Source organism: Hemicordylus capensis, chromosome 17, assembly GCF_027244095.1.
Source record: "Hemicordylus capensis ecotype Gifberg chromosome 17, rHemCap1.1.pri, whole genome shotgun sequence".
Lineage (NCBI taxonomy): Eukaryota > Metazoa > Chordata > Lepidosauria > Squamata > Cordylidae > Hemicordylus > Hemicordylus capensis.
In genome coordinates, this window is record NC_069673.1 from 7,836,474 (window position 1) to 7,849,481 (window position 13,008).

The window sequence follows — 13,008 nt, forward strand, 5'->3', positions numbered from 1 at the left end:
GCAATGAAAGGGGTTAAATATATGCATGCTTCATCACATGTGTCTCTTTTCGGACCATGCGGGACATGTCTGCTTCACGCAATTCTGGTTTCCTTCTCATGTCAGCTGCAAATTTCTTTTCCCCGCTGAGTTTCTGTACCTTGCAAAAGTTATCCCTCCCCCCCATCCCTACCCGCATTCCCCATTTTTCAAGATTTCTTGAGAGCCTTTCCTCCTGTTTTGCCTACACCTCTCTTGATTTGCATGTAAACAGATGCCGCTGAAGAATTCGCCCTGCAATCAATACAGACTTCAAGAGATCCCCAACACACACACACACACACACACACACACACACACACACACACACACACACCTCCCTTTTCTCAGGAAAGCTAGTTTCCCAATTCTGCACAATTAAATTAGAAGTTTTCCTGCTTTCAGCCCAGCCTTCAATTCTAATCCTACACATCTGCAGAACACATTTTGTGGTCGTCAGGTAAAAATAAGCTGCCTTTCTTTTAGCTGGCTCCACCGCTGCTTCCAATGTAATAAATATAGAATTGAAAGCAGGGGTGGGGGCGAAAGTGGAGATGGATGCATAGGGAGGTAAGAGAGTGAGAGGCAAAGCAAAAGTGATCTTAAGCTCTCGGGACCAGCATGTCCCTGCAGACATCTTCCTGAAATAAGAAAAATCAGTAGGGCAGTCCTCTGCCCTCATTAAATCGTTGCCCTAAGGGGGTGATACAATCTCATAGCTGGCAAGAGAAGACGGGAGTGGGGGCAGAGCATTTTAAATGGGCAGGACCTTCCGCCTGCCTAGCTGGGGCGCGAACAGGAGGGACTCAGTCTGATCTCACAGCAGCAGAAGGAGAACAGAGCCTCCTCCGTCAGAGGCGTATCTGCATGTCCCTGCTGTAGGCACGTCCCCACTGCTGCTCTGGAACCCATGTGTGGGATCACTCATGGGTGCGCCCATTAAGCATGGGTGTCAGCCTCCCCACTGGGCACACACACAAATGCAGAGGCACACCTAACCTCTGTGCCATGCAATGCAGACACACTGTTCTCCAATCTCATTCTCTTTCCCCAGACATGCTGCCGTGGGCAAATATTCACACAGGAGGGGAAAGGGGGGGGGGAAACATCACATATTTTTCTATCATGGGAACATAGGAAGCCGCCTTATACTGAGTCAGAACCTTGGTCCACTGAGCTCAACATTGTTTACACTGACCGGCAGCTGCTCTCCAAGGTTTCGGGCAGGAGTCTTTCCCAGCCCTACCAGGAGATGCTGCCAGGGATTGAACTGGGGACCTTATGCATGCAAAGCAGGTGCTCTGCCACGGAGCTACAGCCCCATTGCCAAAGGGGAAAATCTTACAGCAGACAGTGCTCACACATAGCCTCCCACTCAAATGCAAACCAAGGGGAGCCCTGCTTAGCAAAGGGGGCAATTCATGCTTCCTACCAAAGACTGGCTCTTATAAACACAAATGCGCATGCACACACACACACACACACACACACACACACACACACACACACTTCCCATGACATGAATCTGTGCTGGTTCTCTCACTACAGCCTCCATCTCTGCAAGATATACATTTGAATTGTCATCTCCTTACACACACACACACTCCCACTCTGGTTCTCTCCCATGCAGAAGGTTCCCTTCTCCCTCTCACTTCCTGACACACGTACACTCCCCTCCCGCTTGTGGAAGCAGCGAAAAAAAACAAAAACCAACCAAGGCAGGATCCAGTTTCTGATGAACACTAAACATGCCACCCTCTGTTGCACACACTCACATACAAACACACACACACACACACACACACACACACACACACACACATTTTCAAAGGTGCAAATGAATCACTTTCATGCTCAGAACACACACACACGTACACACACACACAAGCTTTTTCACAGGATCAGGCAGCAGGTTTATTCTCTCTCTCTCTCTCTCTCTCTCTCACACACACACACACACGACACCCCAAAGCTCTTTTCTAGGCCACGGGTCCCAATCCTGCTGTTCATCCTAACTCCAGCAGAGAACCCTGTGGTGGGTACCAAGCATCCTCTCCTTCTGCGGCTGCAGTTTCTCCTGTTCTAGTGCCTCGGTTTGTTTTATTTTTGTTCCCCGTGAAGGAATTGCTGAGTCCTGAGGACATATGAAGTGCAGTAAAAGGCAGTCGGGTGGAGGGCAGAGAGCGGTCTGTGTGTGTGTGTGTGTGTAGCGTTTTCTGCTGAGTGGCAAAAGAGCTCCAGAGACAGGCAAGCCCCAGATCAATGGCTGGAGGGAAAATTCCCAAAGAGGGCACACTGCTAGTGATGGGGTGTGTGGAGCAGTGGGGGAAACAGATGCCCTGGCTTCCTGAGATGAGATTTGATTTGCACAGACAAGGAGAGAGGGCAGGGCATGCTGGCCCTGGCAGTGGTGTGGTGTGTGTGTGTGTGTGTGTGTGTGAGAGAGAGAGAGAGAGAGAGAGAGAGAGAGAGAGAGATCTCAAGTGTGGAAAAAGAGGATTCCAACTCTCCATTAAAGTAATACTCTCCCCCAAAAGTGTGGGGTGAGGTGAAGGGGACACTGGAGATGGAAAACCCCACCCTCCCCATCCTCCCCCCCCCAGCAAAAGGACAAATCTGGCTGGCTTATCAGCACCCCTCCTGCTCCCCTATGGTATGCATCTGAGAAGTGACACACAGTTCCACCCCCCCACACACACACACCACCACCACCACCACCACTCATGCACAAACATGTACACAAACTTCCCAGTCCCTCCCTTAACTCAGCTAGCTGGACCCTCTGGAGAAGGATGGAATAGGGACACCAGAAGCTGCCTTAGATCCGTGGCTCCATGGAGCCCGGGATGGTCTACGCTGAGCACAGCAGCTGGGTGTCAGGCAGGGGTCTCACCCAGCCCTCCCTGGAGATGCTGCCAGGGTTGGAAACTGGGACCTCCCGCATGCAAGCAGGCAGATGCTCCTTCCACGGAGCGGCGGCCCCATCCCCTAAGGAGAATATCTCACATTCAGCCTCCCATCCAAAATGCAAACCACGCCGGCCCTGCTGAGCAAAGGGGGCAATCCCTGGTCAACAGCCCAGCCCTCCTGCCCCCACCGTCATCCCTCAGGGGACCAGAACAGCTGAAGTTGAGCCTCCTCTCCATCCCATAAGGGGTCCCTTCCCATCCTGGGGAGCTCCAGATCGGGGCTCCCACCTCTCCATGCACTGCACCTCTCAGTGAGACACATTCCCCTCCCTTCCCCCCCACCCCACCCCACGCTTCTCCCACAGGGGCGAAGGAGTAATCCACACAGCCCGGGATTTAAAGTGACAGGTTCATTGCCTGTCACTTTCTCCAACCCAACAGGGCAGTGCATTAAGCAAAGAGGACACGATCTCCTTGGGGACTCCCCGCCCCTCCCGGACTCTATTAGACTCTGTCTTGATCGATAGAAGCTGGCAGAGACCTCACTGGGGGGGTGGGGGGGTTGGTCGGTAGCAGGAAGAGAGACTGCATGCCCACTGGCCTGGCCGTAGGGGAGTCCACCTACAGCAAGTTACGTGCCTGCACTGCATGAAAGACCTCTTCCGTGCCCCCCCCACCAAAACACACACACAATCTCTGATGCGCACGCACACACACACACACACACACAGAGCAGTCTCCCCTTCCCTTTCCACAAGCTACTCTCTTTAGAAAAAAAATTAACCAGAGGGGAGAAAATACATCTTTGACAGCCTCAAGCTAATTAAGCCCACCAGGGAAATGGGACATTCCCCGCTTTTCAGCCTCTGCATAAAACACTTCCGCAGATCGAGATACTCACAAATCGTGGCAATCACACAGAGCCTGTGTGCGGTTATGTACCAGTGTGCGCGTATACACACACAGAGAGAGACACACATACAGACACACACACACACACACACACACACACACACACATATATATATATATATATATATATATATATATACGGCTTAACCCTTCGCTTACTGAAGGACTGCAAAGCAACGTGGCGGTGGGGGTGAGCAGCACCTCCAGGCTTGGAGTGAGGAAGGGACGCAGTGTGAGATCCAGAGCAAAGACTGGGCGGAGGGAAGGATTGTGGGGTGGGAAGAGGGTGAGGGGTGGAATTTAGTAGGGCATGTCTGGATGGGGGGGGGGATGGACAGACAGATATTCAGGAAAGGAAGGGAGGGGGTGGATAGAGAGAGAGAGAGAGATGCTGAAGGAAGGAATAGATCGATAGATATGCATGCAAAGAAGGAAGGAAGATGATGACAGATACATAGGCATGGAAGGAAAGAAGGATGGATGGATGGCGAGAGAGAGAGAGAGAGAGAGAGAGAGATCTGCAAAGAAGTAATGGATAGGAAGGAAGGACTAGGAAAGGAAGGAATGGATGGATAGAGTGATGTGCAAGGAAGCAGAGAATAAGACGATGGAGAAGGAAGGAAGGAAGGAAGGAAAAGATCTGAAGAGAAGGAAGGGATGGGGGGGGGAGAGAGAGAGATGCCTCCTCGCGGGAGGTGTCGGCGGCCCACGAGGGGCTGCTGCGGGCGCTCCTCCGCCTTACCGGATCTTACTGCTCGTCCGTGGCGGGGGTGCGCGGGCCGGCGCTCCTCACTCGACTCGTTGGGAACTTGTGCGAGCCCCTCTGGATCCAGCGTGCATCGCGGGCGCTTTGCTGATGCTGCAGGCGTAGGAAGCAGAAGCCTGGGGGGGCTCTAGCAGTCCTTTTCATGCTCGGACAGAAAATCCCTTTCCTGGAGCCGGGTGGCAGGCATGCAAAGCGCAGAGCGGGAGAGAGACCCCAACCCAAAGCCCGGCCGCGGTGCGGAGGAAAAGCAAGATCCGGGGGGTTATCCCTGCCTGCCTTCTTCCTCCCTCGGTCTCCTTCTCCCGTCGCCCTCCTTCCTTCCTCCTCTTCTTTTCGGAAGCAGCTAGCGGTATTTCTCCCCTCCCTCCGTGCCTCTGATGGATCAGTTTGCAGCCATCGGGGCGAAGGGAAGGCGCAAAAGCGGGCAGAGAGAACGGGGGAAGGCGGCGGGGGGAGGCAGCCGATCGAAATGAGCAAAGGCTGAGGGGAAGCGGCGCCAGAGGGCGGGGCTTGCCAGCCAAGGGGCGGGGCGTAGGCGGCCGCCGGAGGCGGGGCGACAGGCGCAGAAGGGCGGGGGGCGGGGCCAGGGGCGGGGCCAAGAGTCTGAGAGGGGTCTGGGTCGAAGAAGTGGGGCTTAGACGTCAGGAGGAAGGAGGGCGGGTGAGAGGGAGGAGGGGGCAGGAGAAGGAGGTGCTGGCTGGGGAGAAAAAAGGTAGGCTCTGCCGAAGTGACAGCTGGAAAGGAGGAAGGGAAGGTGGGAGGGTGTGTGTGTGTGTGTGGTGGGAGGGGGTTGTCAAGGGGCCAAAAGCCCCCTTTCACAGAAGTGTAAAGTGTAGTGCTGGAGTGGGGCGGGCGGGGTAGGGAGAAGGATCCACCGGAGAACACTATTTAGCGCGGGGGTGGGTGGGGTGGGATTACAGGCTGAGGCAAGATCTATCTGTCCTTCTTTCCGTCCTTGCATATCTAGCCGTCCCTTCATGTCTGTCTGCCTATCTATCTATCTATCTATCCATCCCCTTTTTCCTCTTTCCCTTCCATTCCATGCATATATGTGATTTTCCCTTCCTTCCATGCATATCCTGTACATTTATCTATCTATCCATCCGTCCATCCTCGTTCCACCCCATCATTCATATCTATCTATCTATCTATCTATCTATCTATCTATCTATCTATCTATCTATCTCCTTCCTTCCTTCTTCTCTCTCTCCTGGTTCTCCCTATTTCTCTGTAATATTTGCTGTCCTTCTAACCTATTCTCTCTCCCCCACTCTCTGAATTCACCCATCCTGTTCTCTTGCCCTCGTCTATCCTTTTCCCATACTGTCTCCAGACTATTTACCCTCTTCTCCATCCACCTCACTCTCTTTCTCTCTCTCTCTCTCTCCCTCCCCTCTGACCATCTACTCCATTCTCTGCAGATTTTCTCTTTAGCCGCCCATCCATTCACCCATCCCTCCATCTAGAGCTCATTCTCTCTACCATCCTAGCCGACCCGCAAGCAGCCTCTCCATCTGCTCTTTCCATCAGCCTCTCTGGGTCTCTTTCATCTCCTTCTTGGCGGGTCCTTCAGGGACAGAGCATGCCAAGAGGAGTTTGGGCTCAGATGGAGAGCTAGGTGTTTTCTAGCTGGAGGCTTCCAGCTTGGATGGGTGTTATAACACAAAGGGCAGAAGAGAACTCCTGGGTGGCTGAACAGGTGAGAGGAAGAGTTGGGGAGAGACGGGGCTGAGATGCTTAAGAATATAATCCATTTCTGGGGGTGCCTAGAGAGCAGGAAGGGCCACGCAGGACTAAGGATTCTTCCCACGTCTGAGACCAGTCAACGCAGTGGGGAAACAAGCTCGCATCTTACTTGGACGCCTTTGCTGCTAGCAATTCTGCCTCTTGTGCCTTCCTAACTGTGTTATTTGCAACTTTTGCTGATTGCCTTTTATTAATCCTTTCCTTTATTCTATTTTAATTGCCTGTCTGTTGCTCTCATTAACCACCTTCCAGGCCCCTGTGGGATAGGAATGAGAGATATAAATGTTTTAAATAATAAATAAAATTTGCATCTCAAGTGTGTTTCTGCTCCTCTCCAGTTCTCCTCTGCCTCCCCCCCCCCCCAGCTCTTTATTTCCTAAAAGCAATTTCTGCAAAATGTGCACTCTTTGGAAGGAGGAGGGGGGAATGAGTGCATTACAACTGTGAGCAGCTCTGGATGTTTGAGACAGGGTAAGATGCACTACAAACCACTACATGTATATAGCCAAAGAAATTGTTCAGTGGGTATTGTTCAGCCTATACACAGAAGAAATTGTTCAGTGGGTATTGTTCAGCCTATACACAGGTTGTTGGAAGGCTTGTATACTATTGGAGATATCCTTCAGTACCATGGACAGCTCCAGACAGATGGTTTCAGAGAAGTTCTCCAGCCACCATCCCAGGCTCCAATGGAAGGGATGGAAACCTGATGTGCAGATTCCTTTTCTTGTATCTTCCCTTCCCCACCTGAGGCCCAACCCGTTGTCTGTTCCAGAAACCTTTCACAATGAATCCCCATCTCAATCTGAGAGATGTGCTGACCTGTTGCATCGACTCTCCCATTTCATAGGGATATAGGAAAGTGCCAGCTACTGAGTCAGACCGTTGGGTCCATGTAGCTCAGTACTGTCTACACTGACTGACAGCAGGTCCACAAGGTCTCAGGCAGGAGTCTCTCCCAGCCTTCTTGGAGATCCTGGCAGGGATTGAACCTGGGACCTTCTGTATGCAAAGCAGATGCTCTATCACTGAGTGAAGCCCCTCCCAGCAGGGAGTGCAGGAGAAATGTTCCCATCACACTCCCTGGACACAGTAACTCTTGAATCATGGCTGCCTCCCACCTGTCCAAGAATTTGCAGGTCATAAGAACATAAGAACAGCCTTGCTGGATCAGGCCCAAGGCCCATCGAGTCCAGTATCCTGTTTCGCACAGTGGCCCACCAGATGCCTGTGGGGAGCCCATAGGCAAGAGCTTAGGGCATGGCCTCTCTCCTGCTGTTACTCCCCTGCAACTGGTACTCAGAGGCATCCTGCCTCCGAGGCTTGAGGCGGCCTATAAGCCTCCAACTAGTAGCAATTGACAGATAGACCTCTCCTCCATGAAGTTATCCAAACCCCTCTTAAATCCCAACTAATGGATTACATCAGACACTGATATAAATCATGCTTACTTTTAACCACTGAGCTATGAGCCCTCAGTATAAGCTGTCATCTTCCGAGTTGGACCCTTGATCCATCTAGCTCAGTATGGTCCACACTGACTGGCCGCAGCTCTCCAAGGTTTCAGGCAGGGGTCTCTCCCAGGCCTACCTGGAGACGCTGCCAGGGATTGAACCTGGGACCTTCTGCGTGCACGGCAGGTGCTCTTGCACTCAGCTGTGGCCACATCCCTAGTTCTCTATGCACATGGCACAAGAAGCACCCAAAGAGGCGGCTTGAAACACTCATGTCCTTCTTGCCTTCTCCGGGGGTGGGGTGGAGAGTGACTCTCTCTCCCTCTCATTTACTCATGGAGATATAACAGACGGTGTGCAGGCAGTTTTCTACCCACTGAAAGCAACATATCGATAGTGGGTACAATTTGTAAGCTTTAATTGGCACTTGGATTCTTGCTCCCCTTCAGTGATATGTCACCCCCAACCCACCCTCCTCACCACAACATATCTATCTATGGATATATCTTTCTGGTAGTAACTGGAAGCATTATTTGGGGCTAGTAAACTTATTCTTTCCCTGCTTCTTTTTATTGGCCAATAAAATAGCAGTTCAGACTGGGACTCCAGCCATGGGGAGAGGGGGTGATCATGCCCCTACCACGATCCCGATCCAAATTGCTTTGTGTTTCCAAAAACAAAGTCTCACCAATCCACTTGGGGGCCATGACCCAGTGGCTCATTTTAGACCCAATCATGTAACATCTAGGCTAGGTCCACACACTCACAAGGAGTCTTCTCTGGGTCTCCCCACCCTGTCTTATCCCCTGAACTGTCCACTTCATTCCACAATGAGGGAAGGAGGGCTCAAAACAATGTAGGAAGAGACAGTTCTTGGAGATATTCTAGCCACAGACCACTTAGGGCTAAGTGGAGCCTCCACAATCTGAGGCAGTCTATCACTGAATTCTGTAACTGGGTGACATAACAAGGGGAGAAGCTGAATCAAGAGACCCTGGAAACTTCATCCCTGAGAATGCGGAAGGCATTTTTCTCATGCATGCTCTTGTAGTTTTATTACAGGCTAGCAATGGCTAAAACTGGTTTTTCCAGACATCTTGTTGCTGCTGCATTCTTCGTCTCCTCTGAGATGTGCTTCCTAGCTTTGTTTTCTTGTCTATAGTCCCTCAAGGGGACCTGATTTGGCCTCAACGCAGAGTCTCTTGCACAGGGTTTCTCTGCAGCGTCAATATTTATTGGTTGAAAGCGAGCCATGCGTGGGAGTGGGGAGGAGAAATAAGCAGAACGTGTGGCCATTTGCAGATTAAAAGGGGAGGGGCCAAAGTCTTCTGTGGAGAAAATTAATGGAGTCTATGGCAACAGTGCCTTCCTAAACACTTGAATATATGAAGCTGCCTTATCCTGAACATCCTGGGCCAACTAGCACAGTGCTGGCTACTGGGAGTAGCTCACAGGGGAAAATATATTATTTTTATTTATTTATTTAAATATTTCTATACTGCCCCAAACTTGCATCTCTCGGCAGTTTACAATTAAAATCATTTAACACATAAAATCAATTAAAATCATTTAGAACTTTAAAACATTTAAAACCCAATATTAAAAATTTAAAACTATAAATCTAATTAAAAGAAAGCCTGGGTGAATAAATGTGTCTTTAGTGCCTTTTTAAAAGTTGCCAGAGATGGGGTGGCTCTTATTTCAACAGGGAGCGCATTCCAAAGCGCAGGGGCAGCACGGAGAAGGCCGATTCCTGAGTAGCCACCAGAGGAGCTGATGGTAACTGCAGACGAACCTCTTCAGATGATCTTAACAGGCAGTGGGGCTCATGGTGAAGAAGATGTTCTTTTAAATACCCAGGGCCTAAGTTTTATATGTGATAACCAGCACCTTGTATTTGGCCTGGAAATTTGGCCCTCTCCCTGGTGTCCCAGGTTGAGATGGTGGCAGCCAGTGTAGTTCTTTTAACACAGAAGTGATATGATCTCTCCTAGATGACCCAGAGACCAACCTGGCTGCCACATTCTGGACCAATTGCAGTTTCCAGACTACATACAAAGGCAGGCCCACATAGAGCGCATTGCAGCAATCCAGCCTAGAGGTTACCAGCAGATGTACCACTGTTTTGAGATTGTTCATCTCAAGAAACGGACACAGCTGGTGTATCAGCCAAAGCTGATAAAAAGCACCTCTGGCCACCATCTCACATGGGACACCAGGGAGAGGTTTGGATCCAGAAGCACCTCCAAACTGTGTACCTGTTCCTTCCAGGGGAGCGTGACCCCATCCAGAACTGGAAGCTCAATATATGTATATGTATACACACCCACGGGCAAGAGAATATCTCCTGCCATAAGGCCATATTTTTTTACCGTGATGAAGAGATTGGTGAAAATTACCTGACCCCTTGGAGTGCACAGGTACTTTGTTAGTACAGAAGTCAGCTGCTTTTTTTTAAAAAAGGGAAACCAATGTACAAAAATAAATCCACAGACACTTGAAAGAGAAAACACCAAGTAGTTTAGCTCTGTGATATCAATGCTTGCCTAAACAAGGTCGTATTTACAAGACCATTCAAATCAGGCGAGGGAGGGAGGGAGGAAACCAACCAAGCCTCTCTAGAAGCCAACAAAGCTATTCTAGGAAGCCACTCAAGCCTCTCTAGGAAGCTAACCAAGCCTCTCTAGGAAGCCAACCAGACCTCTCTAGGATGCCAACTAAGACACTCAAGGAAGCCAACCAAGCCACTCTAGGATGCCAACTAAGAGCCTATCTAGGAAGAGCATCCTCTTTCCTGGAGGTGTTGGCAGGTGACGTGGAATGTCCTGCATGCCAAGCACATGTGGAACCATGGGATCATGGCCTCTCATGAAGAAAGGAGGGAGGGAGGGAAATCACACTACTAATCACTAACCAATGAAGAACATAAGGTTTGGGTGGAGAGCAGGTGACGGCAGTTAGAATCCTCTACTCCTGCACTGTCCACTGGCTGTCCATCAACTGTCCATACACACCACTCGCTGCTTTGTACGGTTGCCTCTCTTCCTTCTTTGAAGTGCCAAGTCCCCTTGCTAGCTATTGCATTTGCCATCATCCTCAACATCCAAAGTAGGGCTGCCAACTTGAAAGGCAGCTATCCCTCCAGAGATTTCTTTTCCGGTGGCCCAGACTGGTGGGCTTTGTGAATGGCACTTGAGCTTACAAATGAAGTTTCCTGGTTGCTGTGCATTTGAACCATGATGACGATGGGGGGAAACAACGGCTATTCTTGAAAGGTTGGGGAAAGTGTGGGGCTTTAGGGAGTGAAATTCAGCTCCCTTTTGTTTGCTGAATGTAATCCAATTCAACTGCAATTGTGGCAATCACAACCTATTAGGTCAAACAGCAATCTCTCTCTCTCTCTCTCTCTCTCTCTCTCTCTCTCTCTCTCTCTCTCTCTCTCTCTCTGAGTTAAAAAAAATTGGCCTCCGAAAGGCTGGGGTGACAAAGGCCATGTTTACTCTGCTAAATGAAATATACCAGAGCTAAACCATGCCCATTCATCGAAGACATCTATCAGTGCCTTTATTATTAAAAATATTTATATACCACTTTTCAACAACAAAAACTTTTTAGAAGTGGTTTACATTACAAAGAAGTATGAGGAAAATGTTCCCTGCTTCAAAGGGTCTTGCAATCGAAACATAAAACCACTAAGCTGTAGCTTATTAGCAGAGAACCTGCATTGCATGTATTCATTTATTCATTTATTTATTATATTTGTATACCACCCCAAAATTCCATCTCTGGGCAGTTTCCAACATAAAACCAGTTAAAACAAGAATAAAAACCTTAAAACAATTTAAAACTACATAGTCTAGTTTAAAAGCTTGGGTGGGGAAAAAAAGTCTCTTTAGATACTTCTTAAAAAGTGGGCAGAGATAGGGAGGCTCTTATTTCAGCAGGGGGCATGTTCCAAAATCTTGGGGCGGCAGTGGGAGAAGCCCGTCCCTGAAGAGCTACCAGACAAGCCAGTGGCAACTGCAGACGAAGCTCTCCAGATGACCTCCATGGGCGGTGGGGTTTGTGGCGAAGAAGCTGTTGAGGCTATTCACAGGACTGTAGGCAATCGGGCTAGCCTCTGCTAACCCAATTCCCTGGGCTCGCCCAGTGGTTCTTGAGCGAGTAACCCACTCAAGTAGACCGCCTCTTAAACCCGTTTTTTAAATTGTGAGTAGCTGCGGCGTGGCTCCGTGCCGTGGTTACTCACGAGTAGACCCCTGGCGGGAGGCTGAAAAGCAGCCTCCTGGCTCGGGGTTCTCCCCAGTATGCCCTGCTCGCTCACGCAGGGCATACTGGAGCTTCCGGGGGCCACACGCCCCCCGAACTCCCCAGCCCCCGCCGGCTCCGTCCAATCCGGCCGCCCACGGCTCCCGCCCTGCTCGTCTGCGGGGAGAGCGGGCTTAGCCTGCTCTTCCTGCTTACCTTTACAAACTGGGGCTCACTGATCGTGAGACCTGGCTCATTCTCTTCAATACCCAGGTTGCTGTTTAGGGCTTTATAGGATATAACCAAGACCTTGTCTTTTGCTTGGAAACTTATTGGTCGCCAGTGTAGTTCTTTTAATATAGGAGTAATATGGTCCCTTTGAGATGATCCGGAGAGCTCCCTGGTTGCTACATTCTGTACCAGCTGAAGTTTCCAGACTATGTACAAAGGCAGCCCCACAGAGAGCACATTGCCGTAGTCAAGTCTGGAGGTGACCAGCAGATGTACTACTGTTTTGAGGTTGTTTTTATCAAGAAACGGACGCAGCTGGCGAAACAGCCAAAGATGATAGAAAGCACCTCTGGCCACCGTCTCAGCCTGGGACACCAGGGAGAGACTTGGATCCAGAAGCACCCCGCAGGCTGTGTACCTTCTGGGGAAGTGTGACCCCATCCCAAACTGGCAGATCAGAATTGCCTCATGAGTTTTGACGCTGTAGAATAGGTACCTCTATCTTGTCTGGGTTCAGTCTTAGTTTGTTATCCCGCATCCAGCCCATTACTGCCTCCAGGCAGCCATTTAGGGAGGTTATGCCTTCTCCTGATGATGCTGACATGGGGAAATAGATTTGGGTGTCATCAGCATACTGACAACACCCTGCACCAAATCTCCTGATGATCTCTCCCAGCAGTTTCATGCAGATGTTAAAAAGCATCGTGGGTGCTTCTTGCATACA

General features: G+C 50.2%; 1 protein-coding gene across 2 annotated transcripts in view; it reads right to left on the reverse strand.

Moving 5' to 3' along the window:
- BRINP1 (BMP/retinoic acid inducible neural specific 1) overlaps positions 1-5,105 on the reverse strand; it is a 103,496-nt gene extending 98,391 nt beyond the window's left edge. Inside the window, exon 1 of one of the 2 annotated variants that reach the window (XM_053282451.1) lies at positions 4,582-5,105. The gene's annotated coding sequence lies outside the window, so the exon portion shown is untranslated. Of the gene's footprint in view, positions 1-3,828; positions 3,909-4,581 lie in introns of those variants that run through there. The other variant, XM_053282452.1, reaches the window with a different exon arrangement.
- Positions 5,106-13,008: the final 7,903 nt, after the last annotated feature.